At 34.0% G+C, this 12,196-nt stretch overlaps 1 long non-coding RNA gene across 1 annotated transcript; it reads left to right on the forward strand.

Moving 5' to 3' along the window:
• The first annotated feature begins 3,177 nt into the window (after positions 1-3,177).
• LOC141455091 (uncharacterized) lies at positions 3,178-10,904 on the forward strand. The gene is made up of 4 exons (XR_012459147.1): positions 3,178-3,416; positions 6,072-6,469; positions 6,554-6,960; positions 10,659-10,904. It is a non-coding gene; the product is annotated as an uncharacterized lncRNA (long non-coding RNA).
• Positions 10,905-12,196: the final 1,292 nt, after the last annotated feature.

Consider the following 12,196-nt stretch of genomic DNA (forward strand, 5'->3'; position numbering starts at 1 on the left):
AGACATCTTCCTTTTACGAGTTCAAAGAGCTATTTATAGTCGGCTTGAAGGCGCCACGGTACCCGAGCGTTTAGAGGCGAGGCCTGCAAAAGCTAATATTTTGTAGTACTGGGTTCAATTCTCGGTCTAGGCCTTGGATTTTATTTAATGTTCAATATGAGAACTTTATAGTAAAGTATGTTTTGTTAGTCGCCACCGTCCACGACGCCTAATTTCGGGTAGTTGGACGCAAAGCCCGCCGGAAAAAAATAGGCGATTACTTTACTTTAGTCGGCTTGAAAAATTAATGCTATTTAACGCTGGTTCTAGAAATATCTATCTGAAAAATTGCACCGCCGCGAAGATAGCCCACTTACCCAGTAGTCGACCTAAGGTAATCGAAGGTGATACTTTAAGAACTATCTTAAAACGGTTTTAGGGATTGTTGATCAACTGGACAACAGCCACGCAATTCGCCTTGAGTTCTGAAGTTATCCGTACTTCATACACTTCGCGCACTCGGAAAAATTATCATAAAAACAAGGATGTCTCTTAATCAACTGAAAATTATCGGAAAAATTATCAGATCTTGCAGTATTATCGTAGAAGATTGGATTTATGTATTAAATTACTCATAAAAGGTTAATATTTTCTACAAAATATTTTGTTACTTTCCAAGAAATTTCACTAGCCTCTTACTGGTTACTCAACAAATTAAAAATGAAGAAATTTGAGAAGTATCTACTTGTTTTTTCATTAGAAATAAAGAAGCATCCTTAGAATTATACTTAGAGCTTGTCGACTATTTTCATTACATTATTATTAAAAGCGAACTGCGTTATACGGTGGGTTTTTGTAAGAGAATACCTTTGGCTGGCAGTAAGGGTAAAAATATTATATAAATAGATAAGGGATATGATATAGTATTATTTGAAAATATATCTTACCCAAGAAGAGAAGAGCTGTGTACCCTATCCAAGGATGGGATTACTAAGGACGCGCGGAAGGGAGGGGCCTAGCTGATATCCCCGTCCTGGGATTGGCTGCAGAGTCTCCTGCTGCATGTATTACCTCTCACTGTATAGAAGTACTTTCTCGTTTTTCTTCTTCTTCTTCTTCTTCTTCTTCTACTTCGTCGTCTACTACTTCTTCCAGTACACCTTTCTACCTTCTGAATTATGGATCCCCTATACACTTGGCTAGGGGCAAATCACTCTCAGAGATTCAGCGAAAGAAAATGACAGAGTGAGTGAACGAGAGAGAAACATACAGAAGTCGGTTAGTCATTCTTTTTTTTTTTTTCACTTTAAAAACTCGCCCTCCTCTTTGCTTGCTCTTCATCCTCCAGCCTTATCCTCATCATCTTCTTTTTCAAACCGTCAGAATTCTCTCTATCTCTCTTTTCACCTCTTCTTTGTGACTCTAACCAACAACTGCCCAGCCTTCCCATATGAAAACAGTTGGAACTTGGTTCAAAACAAATTTATAACCAATGCACTTCAAACGGAAAAAAAAATATTAAGAAAAAAATATATATATTTTTTTCTTCTTTATATATTACAAGTATATGTTTTGCTACTGTAATTCTCTCTGTTCTTCTTTCCCTATAACCCTTATAAGGCCCTTTCCGTCAAAGACTACAACTTAACCTACTGGGTAGTATATGATGGTTTTTAAACGCTGATACAAGAAGATGGGGAAAAAAGTACATATATATCTTATGAACATTACAAATACTTAATATTACAATTCTGACTATGTGCAACTCATTAGCTGCCTCAAAAGGGTGCCGCCGACTTATTTATTGAATGGAATGGATATTATAGGAAATTTGACCATTTCTGGAAAATTGATAGTTGTTAATAATTTATACAAAAGTAGATTTTGTTTGATTTTTTTTTTCTTTTTGTAAAATAAATTTCTAAAAAAGGTATACTCACGAAGTTGTTTTTATGTTGATTACTTTTATAACTTCTTTATATAAATAAATACAACACTGTTTGTTGGTTCTTGTTACGCTAGTCCGCATTTTAAAAAAAAAAACGAAGTACAAATCCAAAAAAGGGCGTTCAGGTTCGAAAATAATAAATTAACTTTTCACTATTACTTATTCCGTAGTAAAAGGAAGCAAGGTGATCGTGCAGGTTTTGGGTTTTATTTTTTTTTAACCGGAAATAGGTATTTTGAGATCCCCTGAATTCGAAAATTTATTGAGGTCTCCCAATTTTTTGCGTCTTTTTTTAATTTTAATTCAGGTTATGCCTTTCAACAAGAGTGTTTATTGTTCATGTAAGTAGTTTTCTTTATTTAAATTATTGATAAAATTCCTAAGAATCTAGTACCTAATAATTTTAATTCTATTGAAAATTAATTATGCATTCATCAACTGGCGGATTCAGAACTTGGATTTGGAGGGCAAAGACTACTAAAGATGGGAAAGAGGTGTCCATGGGTCGGTGAGCGAACCAACGAAGTCAATATTATTGTCACAGTATATTGATTGATGTTTTATTATTGAAGTTTTAATGAAATCTACGGAAATTGCCTTCTTCACAAGATTTTCGTAGACTGATTTCCCAATTGTAATCTGTGGATTATATTAAAACCATATTTCAGTCTAAATTCTTTATTTTGTTTTCTTGTTTTTTATATTAAGAAGATGTTTCGGTCTGCAGCAGGGTATTGCTGGTGTGGTCATTTACAAAACTCGAAAGAAATAAATAAATCAACCGACTGTCAAAAGTTTTGGCCAAAAACTAACATTCCAGGCTGTTTAATTTTCAATTTTAACGTATATTTGACGAATTTACTTAAAGAATATAACGAAGAAAGAAATTACAAAATAATAGACTAAAAATACAGCTCAGCATTACAACCTAAACCAAATAAAAATTATCCTTTCTTACATCATTTAAAAATCTATTTTCTCATTATTTAGAAAAATAATTAACCATTTTACTTTGTAATTTACTTCTACAATGTTTAAATATTCTAACCATGTAATTCATTTAAGTATAGAACTAAAAATAGTAATATAACTTACATATCTTAAAAGTGCTAAGGCTAAGTTGGCCATGCCAAACATGGGCTATAACTTGTCTAGTTTATACACGTTCATGACAATCGGTTAGCTGAGTTTCTCACGCACATTACTTGTTGCCATAGCTACCAAATATTAAATGCTTAACTTTTATTTTTCTGAATTTGGAACAATGTCTTTTTAAAAAAAAGAAAAGCAAATATTTAATTAAATATATCAACTTAGTTTTTTGTGTTTCTTTAATAGGAATTTGTCAGTTTTCAATATCTTCTAATTTAGCTACTTATTGTTAGAAGCAGTACCAATTATAGAGACAAACTATGGAGTTTCTCAAAAATGTATATTTTTATGAACCCCTAAAACTCGAAAAAATGGTTTAATTGAATGAAATTTAATTGTGAGTAAATTCAAATATATTCTATTCTGTTTTCATTGCAGATTCAATTATGTACTAAGATTTTGAGTGAAATCCCACAAACGAATTTATGAATGGAGTATGTTCTTATTTAGTCGAAATTTATTTTTCGATTTTTGGTTTATTCTATCACGTATCTTGGTTCGTAATAACAATGTATGGGTTACCAGCCAAGCACATTATTGGTCACCTAGAAATCTGAGGACATTATAGCATGAGTTCAAGATCACCGCTTTTTGCAGTTGGAAGTAAATATTTCGATCCAATTCCGGGGCTGCTATACTGGATTGTAGTTCAAATGGATCTATTCCAGATTCTGAAAGTACTTCGTTTCTCTGGTCTTTATCATGCAACCGAACGTCAGTTCGATTGAATCGGACTATTCTGTTAGTGAGCACCGTAGTAAAATCCTTTACTGTACACCCAAGCTCGAGTTGTGACTCATATTTGTAATATTATTATTATTTATAGGATATAGTACATTGTGATTTGTTCTTACTCACATACTTAAATGGCGCTAAAAACCCAGAAATGAGTCTGGGCCTTCTCAATAAGCCTCCGTCAGGCAAATCTTGTTGAGGTTCCTGAATAAGATATATCTCGAATAATTAGCACGTTCCGCCAAAATACTGATGAAGGGGCTGCTCCCTTTGTGGGCTCCCAGGGATGGAAAACCTAGGTTGTGTATTCCAAGTGTCTTAAAAATATAGGTTGTGTGGGGTAAGTGTAGTGTTAGGGTGGTCTGTATTGTGTATCTGTGAGTATCGATGTACCCTTTTAGTCGCTTTCTACGACAAGCAGGGATTACTGTGGATGTATTCTATCCTCCAATCCACAGAGGTTTGTGGTATTACATGGGTACCCAAACAAGGCTAACAACCATGGTAAAGGCAACTTTTCAAGAGGAAGAGAACCTTAAAATAAGATCTCTTGGTTTTTCTGGTTAAAACTCAACTTAAAAACCTTCCAAGACCCAAAAGCCCACAGGGTTCCATTCTAGAAGTACAGGTAATACGAGGAAAAGCATAGAAGGGCGCAGAACAAAGAAGTCGCTCAGTCCTGTCATTTAGTAAGTTACTAAAAGTGATTAAAAATTACAGAATTTAACCAATAGTCCAAAGCATAATGCTTTTTTGCGGATATACGTATAAGCATGGACTCTTAGAATCCAAGAGAGGAAATCCAAAAGCCAATCAGATGGACTTCTAGAGATCAACCCGTAAATTTCTTTTTATAAAATAAAAATTACGGCTCTAAAAAATAAATAAATTCATAAATAACCAAAATATTTCAAGTATTTTGGAGCTTTAGGTTTATTTAGCTGACGTACAGCGTGATTTCGTCAAAATACTAGACTTTTCCCAAAGGGAAATTTAAAAAAAAAAGGAGAGAGAAAACTCTCTGAAATCAATTTCATCAAAATTCCACCTTTCTTGGGTTCAGTTAATAGTTCACACAAACTACGGCTATTCGACAGAAATTTCTAAGTCTAATTACTCCAATTCATTTTATTCCTTATGTTTTCAGTTATTATCAAAAAAAAGAACAAGTTACACGTATAATTTAATTTTCGCAGAAATTTTTAAGGAAAAACATTCATATTTTATGGGAAAGTTGGTTAACATTTACATGACAATATCATTACCCGTTCCAGTGGTATGCATGCGTTTTTTAGTTTTATTGTACACGTTTAGAATATTGTTATTAGATCGGTGATCCATTTCTTACGTTTCTGGTGACCCGTCACTTAATTAGTGGTCTGAGCAATCGCTGTGTGTGCATGAAATAAATAATACTATATATTTACGTTCATACTAAACCTACTTCCACTGTAAAGATAAATTAGAATTCGTATATAATATAAAGTTATTTTACTATTCTCTCTTAGTAAAAATAGTTCTTTTATTTTTTCTAGATCGTCTGAAGAATTGGGTTCGTTAATGAGTATTTAGCTCTGTAACCCTAGTCGCTCTTGATGAAGAGTAGTAGTGTAGCTGGAATTCTCCGCACTGCTTCTTCTTATAATCACTTACCAATAGTAGCAACATCAGGTTACTGCTGGAAAGCAGATGAAACGTTTTTCACCAAAAATCCTTCCGAGTGTTTACCACTAAAACGTCCTGCAGATTGATGGACTTCTACCATTGTTTTTCTTTCAGTTATTGTAGATTTACCTAAACCTAAATCAACTGTTTCTCTTACAAACAATAAATCTACATGAGCATCTGCTTACATCTACAATCCATCATTAAATTCAAATATTCTGCAATAGTAATGGCTGTGTAAATAATGGCAATATATTGACTAACAATCTGTACCATATCTTTAAATGTTGGCATGACCAAATTTAGTAATGACACGCTATAAAGTCTGTCCATTTTTTTAGTATTTTCCCATCATTTCATGGAAACGTATGTTTTTATTTGTTTAACTCTTCGTGAGTCACGTATTGCCGCTGATAATCTACGCAGATAATAGATGAGAAGAAAAGGTTATGCATTTTATTCTGTTTAAGGAAAATTAAAAAATAAAATAAAATAAAATAAGAATAAGAATAAATTAATACATTTATTTTTCCCCGTTTTCCATTCCATGAAATGAATTTTATTTTTAATTAAGAAATTATATATTTTCCAGACTAGGGAAATAAAAGGGAGCTTTAAAAATGTTTGTGTTTTTACGTAATCAAGACTGGAAATAATTATTTTGGAATTTGGGCCAGTAATGCCCGGAAAAACGTAAACAAAAAAAATCTATTGTGAAGGAAAATATTCTCTCCAGGGCTGGTAATGAAAGTAATCTACAGAACTTACTACCATGAGACAAGCCATTCCTCGGTAAATCTCTGATTCACTCTAGCCAGCTTTACGAGTTGAAGAAGTTGAAGACGAAAGCGCAAACGAGCTTATGGAAGGTGTTAGTGAAGTCATAACATTAGGAGAAATAATTGAACTCGATGAAAAGTGCGTACAGTTTCAGAAAGAGTCATTTTTAGATCAGGGTGTAATTGACGGAGAAAAAAGGGCGTGATCGAGGTAACTGCATACAATACATGCTTCTCATATCAGATATTAGGGGCTATCTAGGAGACTTTTACTTATTATATACTTCTTCCATAGTTCGAGAGGTGGCTAAGTGTGGATGTGAAATCTGGGTACTAACCAGAAGCGAAATGATGCAAAACAATAATTGAGAGAGGAATCAGAATGAGAATCGTCACTGGAGAATAAGAAGCAGCATAGAGCTGAAGAATCTCTATAAAGAGCCAAACATAGTGTTCTTTGTAAAACAAAACAAAACAAAAAAACACGATTGAAGTTAATGGGGCGTTTACAGAGGATATCAGAAAAGCGATTTCCTACAAGACTGTTGTACTGTAAACCAGATGAGCCACGAAAAAGAGCACTACCTTGCTAGCAGTGAAGTTCCAACGAAGTCGAGGAAGACATTAGAAAACTTAGTGTGAGAAAATGGCTGTGGAGAGCTGAGAGCGGTAATCCCAGGGCAGTAAGGTAGACATGTGTATGTAAGTATGTACGTAAGTGAGTAAGTAAAGACTATGTATCAAAGCAGAAGTCAGTTCTTAAACAAGATATAATCTACGCAGTAAATATCAACTAGAAAACAGCCTCTAATGCAGTTATCACTTTGTAGAGGAGGCACCTTCATCGGAAGTCTTTAGTAACTATGTAAAAGAAAAGTCCTCAACACCACTTTACAGAGTGTTTTCCTCTTTTTTGTTTAAGTTTTCTCAAAAATGGCTGAATCGATTTTCTTTCAACTTGGTACACCTGGCATAACACACCTGTATATCTACGTCTTTTATTCCAAACATTTTAGAAGTGACACTTCTACGAGACGTTGGGGAGTGCCATTTCAGCGTTACGTAGGGTTTACCATTTAAATTCTCTTAAGGATGTTTTAAAATGAATTTAAATAACTAGAAGTAGCGCCGCTCCATTGAATAAATTGTTCTCTTTTTTGAAAATTTAAAAAGAAAAAAGTAAAATACATATCAAATGTTGGACTTTAAAGAAAATGGTGAAGTTAAAATCTTTGAGAAGTGTTCTGAAAATGATAATGACATCTTGAATATGGCATTTGAGAAAGGAACAGAATAAATCCATCAACTCAGATAAGCGAACAACGCTAAGAAAAGCAAACTGAGTTTTAGTATGTAGGAGGATATTTGTGGTTTGCAGTTTACTTGGGTAGAAGATTATTGATGGAAGGAATACAAGGCAAGATGATTTAAAAAGTTATGAGGCAAGTAAAGGAGCTGTGGAATACAAGAAGGTGAAGAGGAATAAGTAGGAAAAGACAGTAGGAATATCAGAGGCAAACCGGCCACAACGGAGGCGGCAAGCTGAGTGAGCTAGCCCAGTCTATGGAAGCTTTCTCATTAATAGTTGGAGGCCCGGGGGGATATTTCTTCTCTTGCAGTGGAGGATGTGCCTTGGGCAATGCCGAGCACGGGGCCGGCTAATGAAACATGTTGCCCTCATATTGCCAAGTAAGAAATGAGCTTTCCAACTTAGTCAGTCTGTTCATAACGCCTCCATCTATCCACAGACTCATTTGCCCCGGCACTACCATGCCTGGAATACTAATTCATAAATATAAAGCTTCGTACAGCGACAACGCAGACAACTAACCACCCCCGCAGCAACACACACACACACACGTAGATTCACTTATATGTATGCTTCTTATCGTGCACACAAATACTAAAGCAAAAGGATATGAACTGTTTTTATAAAACCTGCTAAAGCCATTCGCCGCCCCAAATGGATAACCAGCCAACCATTTTTCACAATTTTTTCCATTAAATAAAATTCCTTACGTTTTCCACAAAAATGATTAAGGGTTCATTTCCTTCATAAAAGCGTCATAGTTCTAGTTAACAAGCTCCACTTGAGACATAGTTGAGAAAAACTATTTTAACACTATTTCTTGAAAGTAACTTTAGTATTTCTCTTTATCTTCTTTTCTTCCTAACGCAATGAAGGCCGAGAGAAAATTCATGAAGGCAGAAAAAAGTAAGTTGCAATCAAAATGCTGTAATTTATGAGAAATTTATCCCACCAATTGGCGTCTAATTAGAATTGGTTCTTTTTTATGAGAACGCGTTTTATTGAAGTTTTGATCCAATCAAACTTTATAAAACTATCCTATGACAAGATTTGTTGGCTACACTGTCTTGTCTTTCAGCTAAAGGCTAGGAAATTTGAAGTAACAAATTTCTGATGGAACTACTTGGTTGGTATCTATTAATGTGTATGAGATTTCTGTCTTATTCTTTTTTTTTTTTTTTAATCTTTTATTGAAATTTGCGACTGCAACGGTTCTTGCAGCAAGCTAATGCGATGTAATATAGTGTCTTGATTGAAGATAGGAGAAGGCACCCAGTGGTGACACTCCATTAACGTGATCAGATCACTATGCTGTTATGAGGAGAGCAGGTCGCGGGGCCATTTCCTCTTCAATCTCCTTGGAGGATCGCCTGGTAATGTGGAAGAAGATAAGTGTTCAATTAAAGGATTAGGATGAGCTGCTGTAAAGGAATGAAATTTTAAGAAACGAGTTTTAGTAAGGTCGTTGATGAAAGGGATGAATTGTGAGGTTAGAAATATCGAATGGAGCGTTAAGAAGTTTTCGTAGTATTTTTGATTGTAAAGTCTGGATGCTTAGTGAGTTAGAACGCTTAGTCGATCCCCATACTTCGATGCCGTATGACCAAATAGGTCGCAGTGTCTTATTCTAAAGAAATAAAATATAGGATTCAGAACAGCTGAGAAAACATCCTTCCAATCGTAATCCGTGGCTGATTAAAGCGAAATCTTAGCGATTCCTTTTTACGACATCCTTCATTCAGTGTAAAGGAACAAAGAAAGAGAAAACATTCAATAACCAGCCAGCAGCAATCGAGGCACGAAGCTGCGCTTCTTATCCATTCCAATATCTACTGCACATTTCATTTAAAAACGCTGAAAATAACGCTGGTTCGCTCGAGAAGCCTTTTTTCTACCATTTCCTCATTCAGATGTCCTACACTCCCGTCGCTGCCTTAGCTACATTCTATAAAACCTTAGACGGGCCCAAACCTTCTAAATTTGTGTCCTCTTTAGGGCTCCAACCAGTCGTTATTCCTTCCCTAAGTTTCCAGTTGTTCTTCTGAACTAAATTTAAATACTTCCCAATTCCAACTTGGACCCCCTTTTCTTTGGAATTACAGCAAATCATTCTTCATTTTATTTACGTTTTAGGTGAGCTGATAACCACACTTCTAGCTCTTCAAAGCAAATATTCTTATGTTCTTGATAAACTTTCGGTGCTGCCTTCCACGTCGTCACCAAACGTCAAAAACTAGTTAAGGATTCCTGTATCCTAGAGCGCTTTAAAAAGAATTCCAAGATCCGTACGGTTTAGCCGTTGCAAGCAATTTCTGTTCTGTTAAATTATTTGATTTTTTTCTACTTTGGCATTCAAAGATGTTACAAGAATTAGTTTATAGAATGTAAAAACTTCATCCTCAATTCGTACTTAGCGTAAAAGAAAAATGGCCAGTTTATATGTTAGTATGAATATATATGTAGCAATGAATAATTTACAACATGAAAGTTAAAACGTTTTTTATTCGTTTAAAGAAGAGGAAAGAGAAGCAAATCCAATAATGCTACTGAAAGTGCAATAAATTAGTGACCCGGTAATTACAGTATTAGGCTTTAAAGGTATAAGCGTTTTAATTAGTTTAAAGCTTTATGTTTGTTGGTAGCGACTGAAAGACAGTCATGGGAACACAACATGCAGTTCTGCACTTTATGAAAATTAATCTACCTACATAACAATACTAATAAAATGCAGTCTTCATTTACGCTTAATGTGGTTTCTTTGGTTTTAATTTTTGTTTCTTTTAAAGTGGTAATATTATTATAAACTTTATTTTTTATTGTTGAATTTCAGTAGAACCCGATTTATAAATCTATCTATCGAACGGGATTCTACGTTCTCCAAGCATAGACTCTAAATCAGCATTTTAGATTGCTTACAGCTTACCAATCTTCCAGTAGTAAGTTACGGATGCATCGCCAACGCTAGAATGCTTGTTTGCATCGAATTTCATGAACTTTCATTCAATTTAAAGATTAGCTTGATTGATTCATGCAAGCTATTTTATTAAGTTTGAGTTAGTTTACTGAGTGATTGAAACTTCGTTTGTTGAAGTCGAATTCTCTACAAGTAACTACGCTTACAAAGAAAGTACCAAAATTCAAGCATATGTTACTAGTGGGTTTTGATAGCGTGGCACACCGTTTCAAGAGTTTGGCTTGGGCGCTACGATACTGATTGATACCGATTGCTTACAAAAGAAGAATTTGTTTCCTGGTGTAGAAGTGTTGCAAGGGCACGCAAGAAGACGAGGTTTAAAAGAGTCCTAAAAAAGTTCACATTATTGTATTATAAAGAGATTAAAAAACACATCATGTTTTACATTTCACTCATTCAGAAAATATGACCTTTACTGCTTTAAATAAATATAAAAGATAGGGCGGCTAAAAAAGGCTAACTATAATAAAAGATAGACAATGAATTCCTTATTAACCTACCATATGCAATAAAATACTCTTCACCATCTCCTATTCACTCTTCCAGGCTCCCTATCTCCTTCATTGTCAGGCAACATTAAATTAGTTCTCTATAAGGAACTATGTGGCGAGCAATGGTTCGAGTGTTAAAGTATATTAACTGCTATGTGTTATACAGTAACTAAGGCAAAAAAAAAAAAAAAAAAAGCTAGAATACAAAATTAAAAGATCAGGAAACTAATCGATTGTATCTTAAAACTTTAAAACACGTCACTATTTACTTAAAGTATTTAAATGAAACTCAATAAATATTATCGATTTGGAGAATCTTAATTACTGGCCGGACTCTTCTTACAAATCACGCCATTATTGCGATTCGGATATACGAGTATATATACCTATATATTTTTTTTTAGTTTCGAGTTTAAAAGTTGAGTCATCAATCTAGTTTATTGATCTTCTATGTGCATAATAATTAGTTCGGCCCTACGTGAGAACATTAATATTTTTTTTATTTATATATTATATCTTTCTCTCAATCACTCTCTCTTTTTAAGAGTCTATTAGAGGTGAACAAACTAGAAATGTCGGTTGTTTGTTCATTTGTTACAAAAGTTATATAAATTAAGTTTTACGTATTTTTTTAGAAAATTAACAGTTTTAATTTCATTTGTAATTAATGTCTCAAACTGCATTTAGTAGACTGTTTGGTTAAGATTAAATCTTCAATCTTTCCAGTGTAAACTTTCAATTTGAAAAGCAAAATAATCGTCTTCTAATTTCACTGAATAATTTTTCATTTAAAAAATATGAATTTCTTGTGAAAAAGATATGTAAATTTTCTATCAAGCTAAAGAATAATACGAGAATCTCGAGATTACCAGATTTGATCTTTAATCTTGGGAATTTTGAGGAGCAGTCAATAAAATTTTGTAGACAAATTTCTTCTTTTTGTTTATACCGACGTTTTGGCAAATTTATTGCCTTTCTTCAGGATATCATCGTGACTGTTGTGATAATCTATTAAAAATAGTCTAAAACAATACCATCATTTGATCTATCCAAAACCATCACTTTTTGGATAAGATTGAAGAGAAAGTAAAGTAAAGAGATCGCCTATTTTTTGTTCAGTCGGGCCTTAACGTCCAACTACCATTTACTAGGTGTCGTGGACGG

Source organism: Rhodnius prolixus, unplaced genomic scaffold (genome assembly GCF_049639745.1).
Source record: "Rhodnius prolixus isolate KJV_2025 unplaced genomic scaffold, Rpr scaffold_21, whole genome shotgun sequence".
NCBI classification, from domain to species: domain Eukaryota; kingdom Metazoa; phylum Arthropoda; class Insecta; order Hemiptera; family Reduviidae; genus Rhodnius; species Rhodnius prolixus.